General features: G+C 63.7%; 1 protein-coding gene and 1 long non-coding RNA gene across 10 annotated transcripts in view; both read left to right on the top strand.

Moving 5' to 3' along the window:
- Positions 1-6038: 6038 nt before the first annotated feature.
- Positions 6039-7626, top strand: LOC120639061. The gene is made up of 3 exons (XR_005661235.1): positions 6039-6201; positions 7257-7456; positions 7541-7626. It is a non-coding gene; the product is annotated as an uncharacterized LOC120639061 (long non-coding RNA).
- Positions 7627-14953: 7327 nt separating this feature from the next.
- Positions 14954-21449, top strand: part of PHF20 (PHD finger protein 20) — a 37751-nt gene continuing 31255 nt past the window's right edge. For 7 of the 9 annotated variants that reach the window (XM_029049032.1, XM_029049037.1, XM_029049035.1 and 4 more), the window contains exon 1: positions 14954-14995. The gene's annotated coding sequence lies outside the window, so the exon portion shown is untranslated. Of the gene's footprint in view, positions 14996-15370; positions 15389-17702; positions 17722-21449 lie in introns of those variants that run through there. The other 2 variants (XM_039915053.1, XM_029049031.2) reach the window with 2 other exon arrangements.

Here is a 21449-nt window from a genome sequence, read left to right as displayed (position 1 = left end):
CCGCAGGCCGGAACCCCGGAACCGGGCCGGTTGCCTCTCCTGGCTCGGGGTGGGGCTCCGGGGCCGGGCGGACCCCTCCCGGGACACCGGGTGGGACCCCGGGACCGGGCCGGACGCCCCTTCGGACACGGGGTGGGAGGTCCGGGTCGGAGCCCCTCTGGGACGCGGGGGACCCCGGGGCGGGACCCCGGGGCCGGGCCGGACGCCCCCCGATCTGCCCCCGCTCCCCGGGCCGGGCCGGGGAGCAGGCGGGAGAGGCAGGCGGGGGCCCTGCGGTGCCGCCGGCCCGCCCTGACCTCCGGCCTCCGGCCGGCTCGGCCCCCAGCCCCGACTGGGTGGAGCTGGGGGCGCCGGGCTCCCGGGCGCGGCTCTACGTGGACCTGGGCTCCGGCGCGCGCAGCCGGGAGCGGCCCCGCGGCCACCCCGTCCGCCCGGCCGGCGAACGCCAGTGGTGGGAGCTGCTGGACCCGCAGAGCGGACGCGTCTACTACTACAGCACCTGGGCCCAGCGCACGGCCTGGCGCCCGCCCCCCGGCGCCCACGTCGTCTCCCTCGTGCGGCCGCAGCCCCGGCAGCCGGGCGCCCGCCCGGGCCCGACCGAGAAGCCCCGCGCGGAGGACGAGGCGGAGGCCGGCAGGTAGACCGCAGCGGGGGTGGACCGGGCCCTGGGACGAGGAGGAGGAGGAGGACGTCGAGGGGGTGGAAAAGGGGCTGGGTGAGGGAAGACCGGTGGGGGAGAAGTGGGGTCAGAACAGTCGGTCAGTCGGTCACTTGTATTTATTGAGCATTTACCGGGTGCGGAGCACTGTCCGAACGCTCGGGCGAGGACGCTGTAACAGACGCGTTCCCTGCCCACCACCAGCTTACGGTCTAGAGGGAACAAGGGAGAGAAGGGGCAGAAAGGGGGGGAGAGGGGGAGGAGGAGTGGGGACGGGGAGGGAGAGCGCGGTGGCTCTCATCCAGATTCTGGAAATGAGAAGAGGAGAAGAGGAGGAGCGGGCTGGCCAGGATGTTACCCCTCTGGTCGCAGCCCTGGCAGCTCAGAATGCCCCCCCCCCCCCGCACCCCCACGGGGCGACTTGGGGTGCGGGCTGTCGGCAGACTCGAGACCTCTGGTACTCAGGACCGCGGGGGAGGGGAAGGGGTGCGAGTGGGGGGCTTGGGGAGCTCATCGCCTCCAGGGAACGAGGCTAGAAGCCAGGCAGGAGTGGCGGTTAGGGAAGTCGGGGGTCGGGGCCTCCTCTCCTCCCCACTGTGGCTTAGCGGATAGAGTCCGGCCCCGGGAATCCTTCGGGTTCTAATCCCCGCTCCGCCACCCGTCTGCTGCGGGACCGTGGCCAAGTCGCTTAGCTTCTCTGGGCCTCAGTTACTTCGTCTTTAAAATGGGGATGAAGACCGCGGGCCCCATGGGGGGCAGGAGCTGGGTCCAACCTGACTGAGGGGCAGACAGCGCTGGGCACATAGCGAGCGCTTAACAAGTACCGTTATTATCATTCCTGCCCCTCACCTCCCTCAGACCCCCAGTATAGAAGTTTAGGGTCTTGGGAGCCCCCGGGGACTCCACCTCCCCACCCCGGGCCCGAGGCCTCCTGCCTCCGAGCCCCCGTTAGGGGAAGGGGGTGGGGGGGGGAGCCGGCGGTGGGATCGGGCAGTCTGCCGTTCGCGCCCTCCCGCCCTCCCCAGTGCCTTTCAGCGTGGCCTCTGAGCCCGGCACCTCCCCGGATGCCAGCGCAGGGCGGGCGACCCTTCGGCCGGAGGCGTCGGAGGTGCGGGGCAGGCAGCGGGCCCGCTGCCCGTAGTTCGGCCCCGCCGGGGTCTCCCTCCCCTGGAGCCGGAAGACCTTCGGTCCCCCCGGGCCGGGCCCAACTCCGGGCGGTGGACAGGGTGGGGAGGCGAGGCTCAGCTGACCCTCGGGGCCGGACACCGAAACAGGGAAGCAGCGTGGTCTAGTGGGTGAAGCCCGGGCCCGGGCGACAGAGGGACTCGGGTTTTCCACCCCAGCGCTTAGTAGAGTGCCTTAAACTAGATAGCGAAACGGGAAAAAAAACCCAGACCTGCCGGCTCTGCCCCTCACTTCACCCTCAGGGGGAGGGTGGGCCTGACTCAGGGGTGGGAGCCAAGAGAGTCCATCAGCCGGCCCGGTGGCCCGGCCCGGGGGCCCGGGGGCCCCGGGTCCGTTGGTCCCCGCCCCCCGGTCCGTAGACACCGGAGTCCAGAGTCCTTCCCCTTGCTCCCTGCCGGGCAAGGTGAGGTCGTGGACCCGGGAAGGGCTTAGGGAACCACGGGGGCAAGGCAGGGCCAGGAGTCGGGAAAGGTTTGGGGGGTGGCGTGGCGAGAGGGGGCAGGATGAGGGGAGGGGAAAGTGGAGGAGAGAGCCGCGGAGGCGGGGGCGGCGGAGGATGGTTCCGGGGAGGGGCGGCATGGGCTGAGGGCTTGATGGGAGGCGAGAGGAGGCGGAGGCGGGGGTACAGGCGGGCCTGGTTGGGGAACAGCAGGGAGGAAGGGGAACTGAGCCGTTGGGGTCATGGGGTCGGAGAGTGCCCGGGAGTCGACCGGGGGCGACGTGGCGGGGGGGACGTGGGCGACCCGGGGGGACCCGGCCGGGGGGACGCGAGCGGGGACGTGGGCCTGGGGCGACGCGGCCGGGAGGACGAGCCTGGAGGAGGGGGGATGTGGCCGGGAAACGAGGGCCGGGGGAGGTGGCCGGCGGGGAGGAGGCCGAGGCGGGTGTGACCGGCGGGGGCCGAGGTGGGGGTGTCGGCCCCCCGGCCCGATCCCCCGCCTTCTATCCGCCGGCCCCCCGACGCTCGTTTCGCTCCGCCTCGGGGAGGCCCGGGCCGGCTGCCTGCCCGCGCGGGACCACGAGGACGCGATGCCCGTCGTCGCGCCGGGCCCGGATCCGGGACGGGCCGCCTCTCCCGCGGGCCGGCGGCCCCCAGCCGACCCCCGGCCCGGAGGTCGACGGCCTCGCGGCTCCCCGTCGGTCCCGCGAGTGCAGCTCGGGAAGACGGAGGGCGGGGTGTCCTGCGGGGTGCCCTCCCGGGAACGCGGGGGTCGGCCCCTCCCCGGCTTTCCCGGCGAGCCCCCCGACCGCCCTCCGCGGCTCACGGGGCCTCCGGCGGGCCCCGCCGACCCCGTTTACGACGAGCCGTCGGCGGAGCTCCCCCCCCGGATGAACCCCCGTCGGACGGGGGGAGCGGCAGACCCGCCCCTCCCGAACTGGTCCCCCGGGGCCCGCCGCAGCACCCCCGGACCCCGGACCCCAAACCGATCCCACGGTACCCCCGGCCTGCGGTGGACGAACCGCACCCCCGGCCGGCCTCCCAGTGCCGGCGAACTCCAACCCGCGAACCGCGCCCCCGGTCTCCCCGACAGCGCCCCCGGCCCCCGGCCCCCAACCTGCCCCCCCGGTCCGCCCCACGGCGCCCCGCAGTGTCTGAGCTGGGTCCGGGGGGCCGTGAGGCTACCGTGAGCGTGGCCAGAGAAGAACTCGGAGCCCCCCGAGACCTCCCCTGTGTGCCCCCCGACGTGCCCAGTGCCAAGGAGGTCGTTTGGCTCTTGCGGGAGGAGGGTGGGGGCACCGGGTCGGAGCGGGCAGCGCCCGTGCCGGCGGGGCCTCGGGGAGGTCCGGCCCGACCCCGGGGGCGGCCCCGGGGCCGAGGGCCGCGCCGCCGCGGGCCGGGCCGTGTCCCGTCGGGGGGCGCGGGTCGGCGGGAGAGGAGACCCCCGGGGCCTCGGTGAGGGGCTCGGGCGTGAGCCGCGGCCCACCGCCCGTTCCCTGGGCCGGGCCGCCCGGAGGCCCCCGCCGCCGACCGCGCCGCCGGAGGACGGACACCCGGAGCGGCCCCGGCCGCCGACCTCGGCCCCGGCGCGGGAGGATGGCTCTCCGGAGCAGCCCCCGCAGGTACACCCGCCGTCTGTTTATCGTCCCGTCGGACTCTCCCAGGCGCTCAGTCCGGCGCTCCGCGCGCAGGCGGCGCTCGGTAAATACAACTGAAGGAACGGTCGAATCTGGGCCGAGAGGGGTCACGGCGGCGAGGGGCCGGGGGGGCGGGCTTCCTTTTACTTCTTTCTTAGGCCATCGGGGTTTCGGCGGGGTCTGGATCTCGTCCGTCCCCCCTCAGGGGGAGGGCCCGGCGGGCCCGGCGGAGGACAGCCCGGCGGCCTGGGCCTCGGAGCACCTGAGCCCGCGGGCCCGGGGCCCGCTGCGGCGGCGCCGGTCGGCGGCCGGCCCGCTGTCCTGGAGGGGCCGCTCCCTCCGCCGGCCCCTGCTGCGGGCCGGCGGCCGGGCCGGCCTGGGCCCCGAGGCCCGCGGCCTCTTCCGCCCGGTGCAGATCTACACGGGCGACAGGTCGGCCCCGCCGGCCGCCGACCAGGCCGCCCTCCTGGCCGTGGCCGAGGCCTGGCGCGTCCCGGGACTGCGGGACGAGTTTCTGGCGCAGCTGGTGCGGCAGACCACGGCCACGCCCTGCCCGCGCAGCCTGGCCCGTGGCTGGGAGCTGCTGGCCATCTCGCTCACCTTCTTCCCGCCGTCCCCCGCCTGCCGGCCGCTCCTCGAGGGACACATCCGCCGGCGCCTGGAGCCCCGCCGCGACGACTCCGGTGAGGGCCGGGGTCTGCCCGGGGAGCGGGCCGGTCCAGCCGGGGGGCCGGGGGACGACCCCCTCCCCCCGCCCCGGGGCACGAGGGGACGCTGGGAGGGGAGGGAGGGCGGCGGCGCCGATGGCTCGACCGGATTTCTCGAGCGCCTTCTTTGTGCGGAGCGCTCTAGCATACTCGACTGGGGAAGCTTGGGCCCGGGAGTCAGAAGAGGTGGGTTCTGATCCGGCCCTTCTGCTTGTCTGCTGGGTGACCTCGGGCTAGTCGCCTCATTTCTCCATACCTCAGTTTCCCCATCTGGAAAACGAGGATCGAGACTGTGAACCCTATGTGGGACGGGGACTGCGTCCAACCTGATTATCTGGTATCTACCCCGGGGCTTAGGACGGTGCCTGGCTCATCGTAAGTGCTTAACGAATACCCCGGTTCTCATCAGTAGGAGTCGTATCTATTGAGCGCCTACTGTGTGCAGAGCACCGCACTGAACGCTTGGGAGAACGCGGGACTAGACTGTAGACTCGCCCTCTAGAGCGTAAGCTCGTTGTGGCCAGGGAATGTGGGTTTATTGTTGCCTCGTACTCCCCCCCGAGCGCTCGGCACAGTGCTGTGCACACGGTAGGGGCTCAGTAGATACGAATGGCCCACGACAGGAGAGCGAGGAGGCGCCATCCGTGCCCCCAGGGTGCCGCCGGTCTCCGCTCCCTCCCGAGCGTCGGGGACCGGAGACCGGTCGGGACGCGGGGGGGGGAAGGAGACGGGGGCGCAGCCGTGCCCTGCGGGGGCAGGGGCGGGCGGCGCGCGCTTGGGTCCGGCCAACTTCCCCTCCCCTGCCAGTTTCGCGGAGCCTGGGGGGACGGAGGCCCAAGAAACGTTCCGAGTCCCCGAGGAAGAGAAAACCGAGCGAGGATGAGGGAGGTATTGGGCCCAGGGGGGCGCGGGGCCGGGGGCGGTCCCGGACCTTCCGCTCCAAAGCCGGCGGATGACTTAGCGACGGAGTAGCCGACGGGTTGGGAGCGGGCGCCAGCCGCCTCCTCCCGACCCATGGGCCGATCACCCAGCGGGTGCTCTGACCGCCCTCCGTTTGAGAAGCAGCGTGGCCTAGTGGCTGGAGCCCGGGCCCGGGAGTCGGAAGGTCACGGGTTCTAACCCCGGCTCCGCCCCGGGTCCGCCGGGTGACCTCGGGCAAGTCACCTCGCTTCTCCGGGCCTCGGTCGCCTCGTCTGTAAGCCGGGGATCGTGAGCCCCGCGTGGGACAGAGATATTGTATCCAAACTGATTTGCTCGTATCCACCCCGGCGCTTAGTACGGTGCCCGGCACATAGTAAGTGCTTGACAGATGCCGGCAGCATCATTATTACTATTATTATCATTATTATTATTGTTTGCCCTTCTCAGAAGGGCATCATGACAAACACACGTACCATCGACACGTGCTCGGCACACGCCGGGTGGGCAGAGGCCGTCGGCGAGGGGAATGAGGCGGTGGGGGAGGTTAAGGGAGGGGATCCGACCCGTGCTCTCCCCCTAACCCTCCCGCTCGGCTCCCACAGCCGGTTCTGCCTGCGGAAGCTGCACGGAATCGTCGTTTCCGGGGAGAGGAAGGTGAGCTGGGGCGAGGCCTGGGTCGGGGGGTGTCCTGGGGGGCTGTGGTGCGACCCCGCTGAGGGGGAGAGGCTGGGTTTGGGGCAGGGGGCAGGTTAAGGCGAGGGGCCTTTCCTTCAAGAAGGTATTTCTGGAGCCCGAGGATGGGGGACCAGGGTATCAGGGCTAACCAGGGAGGCTAAGGGGTCAGGGCCTGAGGGGTAGACGAGGGGTCAGGGCCGGTCGCTCAGTCACGGCGTACTTGTTAGCGCCCGGGCCTGGGAGTCGGAAGGTCCCGGCTTCTAATCCCGGCTCCTCCGCCTGTCCGCTGTGTCACCTCGGGCAAGTTACTTCACTTCTCTGGGCCTCAGTCACCTCGTCTGTAAAACGGGGATCGAGACCGTGAGCCCCACGTGGGACAGGGACCGCGTCCAATCCCGTCCGCTTCTGTCCTCCCCGGCGCTTAGTACGGTGTCTGGGACATGGGCGCTTAACCGATACCCTGATTATGACTAGCGTTATATTTACCGAGCGCTATACGAAGCGCTCGGGAGAGTACGATGTAGCGGACACATTCCCTGCCCACAGAGAGTTTACAGTCTAGCGGGGGGGAGGCGGACGCGGATAGAAAGGAATAAAATTACGAATACGGACGTAAGCGCTGTGGGGCCGAGGGAGGGGTGAATAAAGGGCCCAAATCGGGGCGACGCAGAAGGGAGTGGGAAAAGGGAAAGGAGGGCGCAGTCAGGGAAGGCCTCTTGGAGGAGAGGGCTGCAAGTACGACTCGGAAGAGGGGACGAGTCGCTGTCCGTTGCATAAGGAGAGGGGAGGCCTTGCCAGGCCAGAGGCTGGTGGGGGGGTGGGCAGGGTAGCAAGATTGGCGTAGCTGGGTAGGGAGTCGGGCCTGGAGGGCGGGGTCGACGGGAGTCAGGACGAGTTGGGGTGCGGGAGAACGGGGGGGCAGGGCCGGCGAGGGGGGCCGGGTGGAGGTCCCGGGGGTCGGGGCTGGGGTCGACACGTCCCGGGTCCTGGGCCCTGGCGCTGACGGGCTCCCCGCTTCTGTCCCCGGGGAACAGGGCCGACTCCCCCCGTCCCTGGACGAGGTGCTGGGGGCGAGGGAGGCCATCCTGACGCCCTCCCTCTTCGGCTCGTCTCTGGACCAGATCGTGGAGCGGCAGCGCGGGTGCTTCCCGGCCCTCCGGCTGCCCCGGGTGCAGACCCAGCTGGCCGACCGCGTGCTGGCCCTGGGCGGTGCCCGCACCGAGGGCATCTTCAGGTGCGAGGCCGGGGGCGGCCCCCGGACGGGTCGGCGGGCGGGGGACGTGGCCGGGAGCGGACCCTCCTCCCTGTCTCTCTCCAGGCTCCCCGGCGACATCGATGAGGTGAACGCCCTGAAGCTCCAGGTGGACCGGTGGCACGTGCCCGAGGACCTCCACGACCCCAACGTCCCCGGTGAGGGGGAGGGCCGGCCCCGGGGGTCCCGGGGGCCGGGGCCGGCGGCGGGGGGCGCGGGCGGAGAGGGAAGGGATGGGCCGGCTGCCGGGCTCCCGGGGGACGCTGACCGCTCGCTCCTCTCCGTCAGGCGGTCGGATTTACTGAGCGCTTACTCTGTGCGGAGCACTGGACTGAACACTGGGGACAGTCCAAAAGAGCGGCATCGGGTAACGTTTCTCCTGCCCACAGGGAGGTCCGCACCGCTCTGTCCCCTTCCTTCCCCTCCCTAACCTCTCTTCTCTCTCTTCCTCCTCCTCCTCCTCCCTTCTCTCTCTGTTCTCCCTTCTCTTCCCACCCCCTTCTCCCTGTCCTCTCTTCCCTCCTCCTCTCCTTCTTCGCCTCCTCCCTCCCTTTCTCTCTCTCCTCCCTCTTCCTCTCCATCCTCCCCCCTCTCTCCTCCCCTTCCCTCTCTCCTTCCCCCTTCTCGCTCTCTCTCTCCCCCCTCCTCCTTTCTCTCTCTCCTCCCCTCCTTTCCCTTTCCCCTCCGCTGTAGACCGTCAACTGGTCCTGGGCAGGGACGTGTTGACCATCTCTGCGGTACTGGCCTCTCCCGAGAGCTTAGTTGAGTGCTCCGCACCCAGTAAGTGCTCAAGAAAAATGACCGATTGACGGATTGCTTGCCTCTCCCTCCCCCCGGGGCCCGTTGCCCGATGCCCGTCGCCCCTTAGCCTCGTTGCCGAAGCTGTGGCTGCGGGAGCTGGAGGAGCCGCTGGTGCCGGCGGGGCTGTACCCGGACTGCGTGCGGCTCTGCGACGACCCGGCGGGCGCCGTCGCCCCGGTGCGGCTGCTGCCCGAGCTCAACCGCCTGGTGCTGGGGCACCTAGTGCGCTTCCTGCAGGTGCCGACCCGGAGGGGGGCACCCGGGGAGACGGGTGGGGAAGGGGGCAGGCGAACTCCTCGGGGACCCCGCTTGCCAGCTTCTTCCATCAGGGCGGCCTAATGGCTAGAGCGCTTAGAACAGCGCCTGGCACGTAGTGAGCGCTTAACAAATACCGTGATTATAGAGCCTGGGGCCTGGGAGCGGTCTATAATAATTATAGTATCTGTTAAGTGCTTACTGTGTGCCAGGCACTGTCCTAAGCGCTGGGTGGATACAGGCAGATCAGGTCGGACACAGTCCCTGGCCCACACGGGGCTCCCAGTCTTAATCTCCGTTTTACCGATGAGGGAACCGAGGCCCAGAGAAGTGAAGCGACTTGCCCAAGGCCACGCAGCGAACAGGTGGCGTAGCCGGGATTAGAACCCATGACCTTCTGACTCCCCGGCCCGGGCTCTATCCACCACGCCATGCCGCTTCTCAAAGCATCAGGACCCGGGTTCTAATCCCGGCTCCTCCACGCGTCTGCTACGTGGCCTTGGGCAAGAACGGGATAAGTGAGCGCTTAACAAGTACCACAGTGATCATAATTATTTTGATTATTCTTCCCCTCCTTTCATTCATTCAGTCGTATTGATCGAGCGCTTACTGTGTGCAGAGCACTGTACTAAGCGCTCGGGATGTACAGGTGGGCAACAGATAGAGACCATCCCTGCCTACCAACGGGCTCACGGTCTAGAAGGGGGGAGACAGGCCACACGAAACAAATAGGCATCGATAGCATCAGAAAAGATAAATAGAATTATAGATATAAACACGTCGTTAATAAAATCAACAGAATAATAAATATGGCCATATGTGCACACAGGTGCCGTGGGGCGGGAATAACGGTGGTGTCTGTTAAGCGCTTACCATGTGCCGAGCACCGTTCTAAGCGCTGGGGTAGACACGGGAATGAGGTTGCCCCACGTGGGGCTCACGGTCTTCATCCCCATTTTACAGATGAGGGAACTGAGGCACCGAGAAGTGAGGTGACCCGCCCAAAGTCACACAGCTGCCGAGTGGCCGAGCCGGGATTCGAACCCACGAAGGAAGGGGGTAGAGCAGAGGGAGAGAGTAGGGGCGATGGGGAGGGGAGGAGCGGAGGAAAAAGGGAAGGCCTGGTTCGGTGGAGGGGTCCTGCGCTGGTTTCGGGGCGAGGAGAGAGATGGTGATCAGAGAAGCAGCGTGACTCAGTGGAGAGAGCCCGGGCCTGGGAGTCAGAGGTCATGGGTTCGAACCCCGGCTCCACCACCTGTCAGCTGTGTGACTTCGGGTAAGTCACTTCACTTCTCTGTGCCTCCGTGACCTCATCTGTTGAATGGGGATTAGGACTGGGAGCCTCACGTGGGACGACCCGATGACCCTGTATCTCCGCCAGCGCTTAGAACAGGGCTCCGCACGGAGTAAGCGTTTAACAAATACCAACGTTACTATCATCATCATCACCATCAGAGAGGCTGCTTCTCCTCCCCGCCGGCCGACCCTCAGAGCCGCTGAGCTCCGGGCCCGCCGATCCCCGAACCCCACGGGGGTCCCGACTCAGGTCTCCCTGCCCCCTTCCTCCTCCCCCCCACGCCCCCGGCCTCCCGCAGGTATTTGCCCAGCCGGTCAACGTTGGCAGGACCAAGATGGACGTGAACAACCTGGCCATGGTGATGGCGCCCAACTGCCTGCGGTGCGGCTCGGACGAGCCGCGGGTCATCCTGGAGAACACCCGGCACGAGGTGGCCTTCCTGCGCCTTCTCATCGTGCACCTGGACACCAGCTTCCTGGGGGGCGTGCTCTGAGAGACGGATGCGGGGAGGGGCTTTTTGGGGGGGAGGCTCTCTGACAACCGGGGGGCTTCTCCCCGATCGCCCGGGGCTCCGGCTCTCTGAGATCCGGGGGGGCTCCCTGGCGGGGGAGGAGCGTCCCGAGAAGCGGACCCTTCCCTGGGAGAGGGGCTCCTCGGTTGCCGTCGGCTTTCTGGGCCAAGATCCCGGGCCCCCCCCCCTTTTTCCTCAAGAGAGGGGGCCGTCAAGCCCCGGGGCCAGCCTCTCCCTCTTCATCTACCCCCTCCGCTGCCCAACGGCCCCAGAGCCAGGCGTGGGGGGGGGGGGGGGGAGCGGGGAGCCGGTCTCCAGGGACCCCCCACTAATGGGGGCAGGGGGATGGGGGTCGATATGCCGCTTCTCTGGGATTAGTGCTCTGGGCCTCTGGCGGAGAATAAAGGCGTCTTGGTCGGGGCCGATGCTAATTGCTTTCGGTGCGGAGGACGGGGGAGGGTGGGGGGCCGGGGGCCGGGACCGGGGGGTGGGGGAGGGCTCCGTCTGCCCCCCCCCCCCCCAGCAGCAATAATAATAATAATGATGATGATGGCATTGCCAAGCACCGTTCTAAACGCTGGGGGGATACAAGGTGATCGGATTGTCCCACATGGGGCTCATAGTCTTAATCCCCATTTGACAGATGGAGGTAAGCGAGGCCCAGTGGAGCGACTGGCCCAAAGTCACGCAGCCTGGCAAACGGAGCCGGGATTAGAACCCAAGACCTCTGACTCCCAAGCCCGGCCTCTTTCCACTGAGCTAGGGAGAGGAGGGGTTCAAAAGGGGGGTATGTACACACTGGGACTGGTATGTACACACTGGGACTCCCAGCGTGGCGGAGTGGAGAGACCCCGGGCCTGGGAGTCAGAAGGTCGCGGGTTCAAATTCAGGCTCCGCCATTGGTCTGCTGCGTGGCCTTGGACAAGTCACTCCACTTCTCCGGTCCCCGTCCTGTGCTCCCAAATGCTCGGTACGTAGTCAGTGCTTAGTAAATGCCACGGACCGATCTGGGAGGTGGGAGCGTTCTCCCCATTTTAGAGATGGGGACAACGAGGCGTAGACTGGTGCCCCAAGTCCCAGAGCCGGTCCAGGACGGAACTGGGGGACTCTAGATGACAATTCTTCTTTAAGAAGGTTGGGATGAGAGCCAGGGCCTTTCAAAAGCAGAAGCGGGGTGGCTCAGCGGATAGACCCCGGGCCTGCAAGTCAGAAGGACCTAATGATAATGACGGTACTTGTTAAGCGCTTACTATGTGCCAAGCACTGCTCTGAGCTCTGGGGTAGATACAAGTCAGTCAGGTTGGACACAGTCCCGATCCCCCTTGGGACTCAGACTCTTAATCTCCAATTTACGAGGTCACCGAGGCCCGGGGAGGTGAAGCGACCTGTCCGAGGTCACACAGCCAACGCGTGGTGGGGCCGGGGTTAGAATCCACGTCCTGCTAACTCCCAGGCCCGGGCCCTGACCGCTAAACCACGCTGCCTCTCTGCGCCTCGGTTCCCTCATCTGTAAAATGGGGGGCTTGGGAGTCAGAGTTCATGGGTTCGAATCCCGGCTCTGCCACTTGTCAGCTGTGTGACTGTGGGCAAGTCACTTAACTTCTCTGTGCCTCAGTTCCCTCATCTGTAAAACGGGGCTCCACTGTGACTCTCACGGGGGACAACCTGATGACCCTGTATCTCCCCCAGCGCTTAGAACAGTGCTCTGCACAGAGTAGGCGCTTAACAAATACCAACATTATTATTATTATTACTCCCTCCTACTTCGTTCCGTCGTATTTATTGAGCGCTTACTGTGCGCAGAGCGCTCTACTAAGCGCTTGGAAAGTGCAATTCAGCATTAAAGGGAGGCGATCCCTGCTCACACCGGACTTACGGTCAAGAAGGCTCTCAGCCCCAAGTAGGACAGACGCTGTGTCCAACTGATTAACCTGTATCTACCCCAGTGCTTAGAACAGCGTGGGACACCTAATAGCCGCCTCACGAATATAATAATACTAATATTTACGAAGTAGACACTAAGGGAATCTACTTAAGCTAGAGGAAGATACGCACAGATGTGAATTTCAGCAATTTCTGCATTTCTTGCTTTTGTTTCCCTTTCCCCGTAACTCGGGGGGATGGGTGGGAAAGCAGATGGGCCGAGGGCCGGAGGTGACACGGAGGCCTCCTAGTTGAAGGTGGTTGAAGGTTTCTAGTTTGCGGTCTCCTCGCCCGGGGTTAACAATCATCTGAAAAAAGGAGCCAAAATTTCCCAAAGCGGGAGAAAAAATATTTGGGGGGGGGGGGGGGGGGGGTCTCTAAACACCGAAGACCGGACCCGGCACCTGGGGAACGGCAGGAGGAATGTCGGCCCCGACCCCAGCTCACAGCAGCAGGTGCCTGGGTGTGGAGTTAATAATATAATAATAATTGTGATGTTGCTTAAGCGTTTACAGTTCTGCCAAGCAGTGTTCTAAGCATTGGGGTAGATGTAAGGTAACGAGGTAATCAAGCCCGGGCTCGAGAATCAGCGTGGCTCAGCGGAAAGAGCAGGGGATTGGCAGTCAGAGGTCATGGGTTCGAATCCCCGCTCCCCCCACTTGTCAGCTGTGTGACTTTGGGCAAGTCACTTGACTTCTCTGGGCCTCAGTTCCCTCATCCGTCAAATGGGATGAAGCCTGTGAGCCCCACGTGCGACAACCTGATCACCTTGTATCCCCCCCCAGCGCTCAGAACAGTGCTTTGCACGTATTAAGTGCTTAACAAATACCACCATTATTATTATTATTATTATTTCCATTGAGCCCCGTTGTTTCTCTACAGTCAGCGCTCAATAAATGCAAATGCCATTAAGAGAAGCAGCGGCGCTCAATGGAAAGAGCCCGGGCTTGGTATTCAGAGGTCGTGGGTTCTAATCCCCGCTCCGCCACCTATCAGCTGTGTGACTTTGGGCAAGCCACTTCCTTTCTCTGGGCCTCAGTGACCTCATCTGTCAAATGGGGATGAAGACTTGGGAGCCCCACGTGGGACGGCCTGATGACCTCGTGTCTACCCTGGTGCTTAGAAGAGTGCTCGGCACACAGTAGGAGAAGCAACGTGGCACAGTGGAAAGAGCCAGGGCTTGGGAGTCAGAGGACCCGGGTTCTAATCCGGGCTCCACCACTTAAAAGCTGTGTGACTTGAGCGAGTCACTTTGCCTCTCTGGGCCTCACTTCCCTCATCTGTCAAAGGGGGATGAAGACGGGGAGCCCCAGGTGGTTCAACCCTGATGACCCTGGCTCTCCCCCGGTGCTTTGCACATAGTAAGCGCTTCACAGATGTCCTCATCATCATTATCACTTCACTGGACCTCAGTTCCCTCATCTGTCAAAGGGGGACGAAGACGGGGGAGTCCCGGGGGGGGGGGGGGGGGCAACCTGATGACCCTGGCTCTCCCCGGGCGCTTAGCACCTAGTGAGCGCTTTGAATGAACGAATAAATGAATGAACGGAGAAGAATTTGCAGGAAAAGGCGGAGTCTGGGGGAGGGGAAAATAAGAATAAATGAAAGAAAGAAAGAAAGAGAGAGAGAGAGAGAGAGAGAGAGAGAGAGAGAGAGAGAGAAGAAAGAAAGAAAGAAAGAAAGAAAGAAAGAAAGAAAGAAAGAAAGAAAGAAAGAAGAAAGAAAGAAAGAAAAGAAAGAAATAGACAAACAAGAATAAATGAATGAACGGAGAAGCAGCGTGGCTCAGTGGAAAGAGCCCGGGCTTTGGAGTCAGAGGTCATGGGTTCGAATCCCAGCTCTGCCACCTGTCAGCTGTGTGACTGTGGGCGAGTCACTTCACTTCTCTGTGCCTCAGTGACCTCATCTGGAAAATGGGGATGAAGACCGTGAGCCCCACGGGGGACAACCTGATTCCCCTGGGTCTCCCCCAGCGCTTAGAACAGCGCTCGGCACTTGGTAAGCGCTTAACAAATACCAACATTATTATTCTTATTCTCTGGGCCTCAGTTCCCTCATCTGTAAAATGGGGATGAAGACCGTGAGCCCCACGGGGGACAACCTGATTCCCCTGGGTCTCCCCCAGCGCTTAGAACGGTGCTCTGCACAGAGTAAGCGCTTAACCGATACCAACATTATTATAGGGAGCGCTTTGAATGAACGAAGAAATGAATGAGAAGCAGCGTGGCTCAGTGGAAAGAGCCCGGGCTTTGGAGTCAGAGGTCATGAGTTCGAATCCCGGCTCTGCCACTTGTCGGCTGGGGGACTGTGGGCGAGTCACTGGGCCTCAGTGACCTCCTCTGCAAAATGGGGATGAAGACCGGGAGCCCCACGGGGGACAACCGGATTCCCCTGTGTCTCCCCCGGCGCTTAGAACGGTGCTCTGCACATAGTGCTTAAGAAATACCAATATCATTATTATTATTATTATTAATGAACGACAACAAAAAAAGGGCCAAACGGGCGGGAGGAGGAGGAGGAGGAGGTGTCAGGTCACGTGGCCCGGGCGGGGCCTGAGGCGCTGGGCCGGGCGCGCGGGGGGTCACGTGGTGCGGAGCGCGCCCGCCCTGGCGCCCTCGCGCGCGCGCAGAGCGGAGCGCGCGCCCAGCCCTGCCGGCCGCCGGCCCGTCCGCCCGCCCGTCGTTGGGTGGTTGGTGGGGGGGGGGGGGGTTGGGCCCCGGAGCGGCGCCGTGAGGTGAGCGCGGGCGCGCGGGGGTCGGGGTCGGGGTCCCGGCCCCCGGGGCGGGCGGGAGGCCACCGCTTCCCGGCCGTCTCGGGGCCCGCCGGAGCCTCTCGGGGCCTGTCGGGGCGCGGAGGCCGCCGGACGCAGCCCCGCCGCCCCCGCCCGGGCCGCTGAGGCGAGGAGGAGCGCGGCGGGGGGGAGGGGGAGGCCGTCGGCCAATCGGAGAGGCGCCCGCCGAGAGCGACGGCCGCCGCGCCCAATGAGCGGCGTCGGAGGGCCGGGGGGGGCGGGGCCCGGGCCGGGAGGCCGCCCCCTCCCCCGCCCGCGACCTCAGCATCCTCCCCTCCCCCGCCGCGCCCACCGCAGCGCTTGGCGCAGAGTGAGCGCCTGCCGGCTGCCGGCGCGGTGAGGAGTCTTATCGCCCGCCTTAGCGCCGGCTCCGCCGTCCTGCCTTTCCCCTCCCCCGGACCCCGCCTTTTCCCGCAAGCCCGGTCCGTCCCCCCCCCCGCCTCTCCCCCAACGCCCGCCAACTCCCCTCCCCCCGGACCCCGCCGTCCTGCCCTTCCCTCCCCTCCCGCACACCCCGAACCCCGCAATCTCAGTCCCCTTCTTTTCCCTCCCCCAACCCCCGCTTTATCCCGCCCTCCTTCCCTTCCCCCATCCGCGCTTTATCCCTCAAACTCAACCCCCCCCGAACCCCGCCATCCTTCCTTTCCCGGCCCCCGAACCCCGCAATCTCAGTCCCCTTCTTCTCTCTCCTCCAATCCCCACTTTATCCCGCCCTCCTTCCCTTCCCCCATCCCCGCTTTATCCCTCAAACTCAACCCCCCCGAACCCCGCCATCCTTCCTTTCCCAGCCCCCGAACCCCACAATTTCAGTCCCCTTCTCTTCCCTCCCCCAACCCCCACATTATCCCTCCATCCTTCCCTTCCCCCATCCCCACTTTATCCCGCAAACTCAATCCCCCCCGAACCCCATCATCCTTCCTTTCCCTCCCGCACATCCAGCCCCCGAACCCGGCAACCTTAATCCCTTTTCCCTCCCCCAACCCCCGCTTTATCCCACAAACCCGGCTCCCCCCCCGAACCCCGCCATCCTTCCCTTCCCAGCCCCCAAACCCCACAATCTCAGTCCCCTTCTTTTCTCCCCCCCAACCCCCGCTTTATCCCGCCGACCCAGCCCCCCCACCCCAAAACCCACCATCCTTCGTTTTCCTCCCTCAAACCCAGCTCCCAAACCCAGCAACCTCAGTCCCCTTTTCTTTCCTCCCCCAACCCCTGCTTTATCCCGCAACCCCCCCCCCCGAACCCCGCTAACCTTTCCCTTCCCAACCCCCGCTTTATCCCGCCAACCCAGTTACCCCGAACCCCGTCATCCTTCCTTTCCTTCCTGCAAACCCAGCTCCCGAACCCCGCAGCCTCGGTCCCCTTCTTTTCCCTCCCCCAACCCCCGCTTTATCCCGCAAACCCGCCCCCCCGAACCCCGCCATCCTTCCTTTCCCTCCCCCAGCCCCCCCTTCGCCCACCCCCCGCTCCCCCCCACCCCCGACGGACTCGGCGACTCCCGCATCCTTCCTCTTTCCCTGACCCCGGCGACGCCGACCCCCCGCATCCATCCTTTCCCCCGCATCCATCCTTTCCCCCGCATCCATCCTTTCCCCCGCATCCATCCTTTCCCCCGCATCCATCCTTCCCCAGCATCCATCCTTTCCCCTCTGACCCCAGGGGCGGGAAACCAAGCCTCAGCACCCCGCACCACCGCCCCGCCCGAGCTGCGGGCCCCTCCAGCGCGGCCGCGGGGGGCCTCCGCACCTTTTGGTCGTCATCTCGAGGTCGGCTGGGTGGTCCCCCCCTTCCTCCCGGTTAACCGGCTGCCCGTCCCCTTCCCCTCCATCACCGGAGTCCACAAATTCGGGCCCGCCCTCCCTCCCAAGAGCCCCACTGCCCCTCGACCCCCAAACCCCTGTTCTTTTGGACTTCAGGTCACACGCCCCTCACCCCGCACCCCGATTTCGCCTCCCCAAAGGGGATCCGTGTCCCCATCCGATGTGATGATGGATCCGGGGCCGGGGCGGGCAGCCGCCTCGGGCGCAATCGCCCCGGGAGCGGGTGGAAGTGGGGGCACCCCGAGGGAGGATAACCCCATCGCCACCTCCTGCCCCGTTGGGAGCTCGGGCGACCGGGGACCTCCCATTTTGGTTTCTCTGGACGGGGCCCGGCCGCCTCCCGCCCCAAACCCGTTCGGGCCGTCGAGGGCCGGGACCGGACCGTTACCTCCCCGATTCCCGGCCGCCCCCGAAATCCCTTCCTTGAGTCTCGCCGTCCACCAGTCGTGAGGAGGTGCTGGGCGGTCCGGAAGGCAGCCGCAGGGAGAGGGGGCCGGGCCCGCTCGGACGGGACGGGACGGCCGCCGGCCAGCTGCGCGGGCAGGGCAGGGTCGTCCGGACCCCCTCTTCGGAGGGAGAGGCCGCAGACGAGCCGCCTCCCGGAGGAGATTTCCCCAAAGAGGATCCGTCTCCCCGCAGCCCGAGGAGGAATCCTGTTGAGCGTTTGCTATCTACTATGTGCCGAGCACTAGGGGAAGGGCCCTCTAACCTATAAGGCCCCCCCCTTTTTTGTAAATTAAACGTGAAGCGCTTGCTGTGTGCCAGGCGCCGTACGAAACACTGGGATAGATGCGAGGTAATCAGCATGGACACGGTCCCTGTCCCATTTTACGGCCGAATCACCATTTACAGGTGAGGAAACTGAGGCACAGAGAACTACAGAGAGCTCACCTCCTCCAGGAGGCCTTCCCAGACTGAGCCCCCCTTTCCCTCTGCTTCCCCTCCCCATCGCTCCCTCTGCTCTACCCCCCTTCTCCGCCCCACAGCGCTGGTGTATATTTGGATATATTTATTATTCTGTATATTTTATTAACTGTGTTCATCTATCTATAATTCTATTTATCTGTTTTGATGCTATCGATGTCTGTCTGCTAGTTTTGTTGTCGGTCCCCCCCCCTTCGAGACTTTGAGCCCGTTGTTGGGTAGGGATTGTCTCTCTCTGTGGCCCACTTGTACTCTCCAAGCGCTTAGTACAGCGCTCTGCACACAGAAAGCGCTCAGTAAATACGATTGAATGCGGGAATGAATGAAAGGGAAGACTTGCCCGAGGTCACACAGCGGATGTGTGACACAGGCGGGATCTTCAGACTCCCTTTATTCACTAGGCCATGCTGCTTCTCCTTATTAAGCGTTGGCGGTATACTATGTGCTGAACATTAGGGAAAGGGCCCCTCTAATGTATAAGGCCGCCCCCCGTCCCCTTTTTCTTTTAATTAAATGATAAGTCCTTACTATGTGCCAGGCGCTGTACAGGATTAATTCAGGATTCATTCATTCAATAGTATTTACTGAGCGCTTACTATGTGCAGAGCACCGTACTAAGCGCTTGGAATGGACAGATCGGCACCAGATAGAGTCAGTCCCTGCCCATTGACGGGCTCGCAGTCTAATCGGGGGAGACGGACGGACAAAAACAATAGCAATAAATAGAATCAAGGGGATGGACCTCTCATTAGAGAAGCAGCGTGGCTCAGTGGAAAGAGCACGGGCTTTGGAGTCGGAGATCATGGGTTCGAATGCCGGCTCTGCCACTTGTCAGCTCTGTGACTTTGGGCGAGTCACTTAACTTCTCGCTGCCTCAGTGACCTCATCTGTAAAATGGGGATGAACACCGTGAGCCCCACGTGGGACGACCTGATTCCCTCGTGTCTACCCCAGCAATACAATATCGCCAAGATCCGCCCTTTCCTCTCCACCCAAACGGCTACCTTACTACCGAGACTACCGTGTCGGCCTTCTCTCCGACCTCCCTTCCTCCTCTCTCGCCCCGCTCCGGTCTATTCTTCACTCCGCCGCCCGGCTCATCTTCCCGCAGAAACGATCTGGGCACCTCACTCCCCTTCTTAAACAACTCCGGTGGTTGCCTATCGACCTCCGCCCCAAACAAAAACTCCTCACTCTAGGCTTCGAGGCTCTCCGTCACCTCGCCCCTTCCTACCTCTCCTCCCTTCTCTGTTTCTACCGCCCACCCCGCACGCTCCGCTCCTCCGCCGCCCGCCTCCTCGTCGTCCCCCGGTCTCGCCTATCCCGCCGTCGACCCCCGGGCCGCGTCCTCCCGCGGTCCCGGAACGCCCTCCCTCCTCACCTCCGCCGAACCGATTCTCTTCCCCTCTTCGAAACCCTACTTAAAACTCACCTCCTCCGAGAGGCCTTCCCAGACCGAGCTCCTCTTCTCCCTCTACTCCCTCTACCGCCCCCCCTTCACCTCTCCGCAGCTAAACCCTCTTTTCCCCCTTTTCCCTCCGCTCCTCCCCCTCTCCCTTCCCATCCCCTCGGCGCCGTACTCGTCCGCTCGACTGGATATATTTCCGTTAGCCTATTTATTCTGTTAATGAGATGTACGTCGCCTCGATTCTATTTAGTCGCCATCGTTTTCACGAGCTGTCCTTCCCCTCGACTCTATTTATCGCCATCGTTCTCGTCCGTCCGTCTCCCCCGATCGGACCGCGAGCCCGTCAGACGGCAGGGACCGTCTCTATCCGTTGCCGACTTGTTCATTCCAAGCGCTTAGTACAGTGCTCCGCACATAGTAAGCGCTCAATAAATACTATCGAATGAATGAGTACCCCAGCGCTTAGAACAGTGCTCTGCACATAGTAAGCGCTTAACAAATACCAACATTATTATTAAAATAAATAGGGTAATAAAAATATAGACAAATGAGCCGACCAGCGCAGCGCTGAGGGGAGGGGAAGGGAGAGGGGGAGGAGCAGAGGATGCCACATGGGGCCTACAGTCTTAATCTCCATTTTACAGATGAGGGAACTGAGGCTCAGAAAAGTGAAGTGACTTGCCCAGGGTCATAGGGCAGGCAAGTGGAGGAGCAGAATTAGAACCTGGGGCCTTCCGACTCCCAGGCCCGTGCTCCAGCCACTAGGCCGTGCTTCTTCACCCCCTGTGAGCAGGGTTCTTGTTTTAGCTGATAATGTGCTCTCCCAAGCTCATAGTAGAGTGCTCGGCACCTAGATAGTGCTCAATAGAGACCATTGATGGATTAATTGATTGGCCGATTTGCATAAGGCCTGAGGGCTTCCCCCGCTAAGAATGAGGAAGGGTGGGTTGGTGATGGACACTTTAGAAGGTGGGGGGAACCAGAGAAACCAGAAAAACAACATTTGTCTTAATGGCCTCAGCAGTGGGGACTCCCCGGGGGAGTCCGAGACAATAATAATAATAATTACTATTATTATTATTATTATTATTATGCTACTTGTAAAGCGCTTACGATGTGCCAGACACTGTTTTAAGCACTGGGCTAGATAAAAGTTAAGGGACACAGTCCCTGCCCCATATGGGGCTCACACTTAAGCAGCGTGGTTCGGTGGAAAGGGGCCGGGCTTGGGAGTCAGAGGTCATGGGTTCGAATCCAGGCTCTGCCACTTGTCAGCCGTATGACTGTGGGCAAGTCACTTCTCTGGGCCTCAGTTACCTCATCTGTAAAATGGGGAGCAACTGCGAGCCTCATGTGGGACAACCTGTTGACCCCGTATCTCCCTCGGCGCTTAGAACAGTGCTCTGCACATAGGAAGCGCTTAACAGATACCAACATTATTCATTCTTTCAGTAGTATTTATTGAGCGCTTACGATGTGCAGAGCGCTGTACTAAGCGCTTGGAATGGACAGTTCGGCAACAGATAGAGACAATCCCTGCCCATTGACGGGCTTACAGTCTAATCGGGGGAGATTTTACAGGTGAGGTAACTGAGGCGCAGAGAAGCGAAGGGACTTGCCCAAAGTCATGCAGCAGACACGTGGCAGAGCCGGGATTGGAACCCAGGTCCTTCTGACTCTCAGATCCGGGCTCCATTCACTGAACCACGGCTGAAGGAGGGAGATGGCACGGCCCGTGGCCCCTTCTGTCTCCGCTGGGGCAGGGAATGTGTCTGTTGTTGTCTTGTCCTCTCCCAAGGGTACTTAGCACAGTGCTGTGCACACAGCAAGCGCTCAGAAAATACGATTGAACGAGTGAATGAAGGAACGAAAGTGGGCGGCAGGTCCAGCCTGGGTTTCCCAACCAGCGCGGTGCTCAGATGATGGGTAGCGTTCCCCGGCCCGCTTCCCCACGTTGCCACGGTGGGTAGAGCCCCGGGATGAAAGGGATCCACCGTGACCCGAAAGCGGCTGTGGTCGGATCCGGTGTCTCGTCGTTTCCCTCCGGGGAGGCTCCCTACCCCTTGGGGCAGGAGACAGTTTTTGGGGGGCCACGACTGTCCCTCCCACCTTGGCAGAGAGATCGATTTCTGGGGGGGGTGGCGCAAAATGGGGGCAGGGACTGCGGGGATTGGGGAAGCTCACTCGAGATGGCGGGGGGTTCCTCTCATCTCCTTCCCCCCCCAAACCCGGGTGCCCCCGAGGGGAA

Source organism: Ornithorhynchus anatinus, chromosome 21 (genome assembly GCF_004115215.2).
Source record: "Ornithorhynchus anatinus isolate Pmale09 chromosome 21, mOrnAna1.pri.v4, whole genome shotgun sequence".
Classification (NCBI taxonomy): Eukaryota; Metazoa; Chordata; class Mammalia; order Monotremata; family Ornithorhynchidae; genus Ornithorhynchus; species Ornithorhynchus anatinus.
This window is presented reverse-complemented; position numbering and strand designations above follow the sequence as displayed.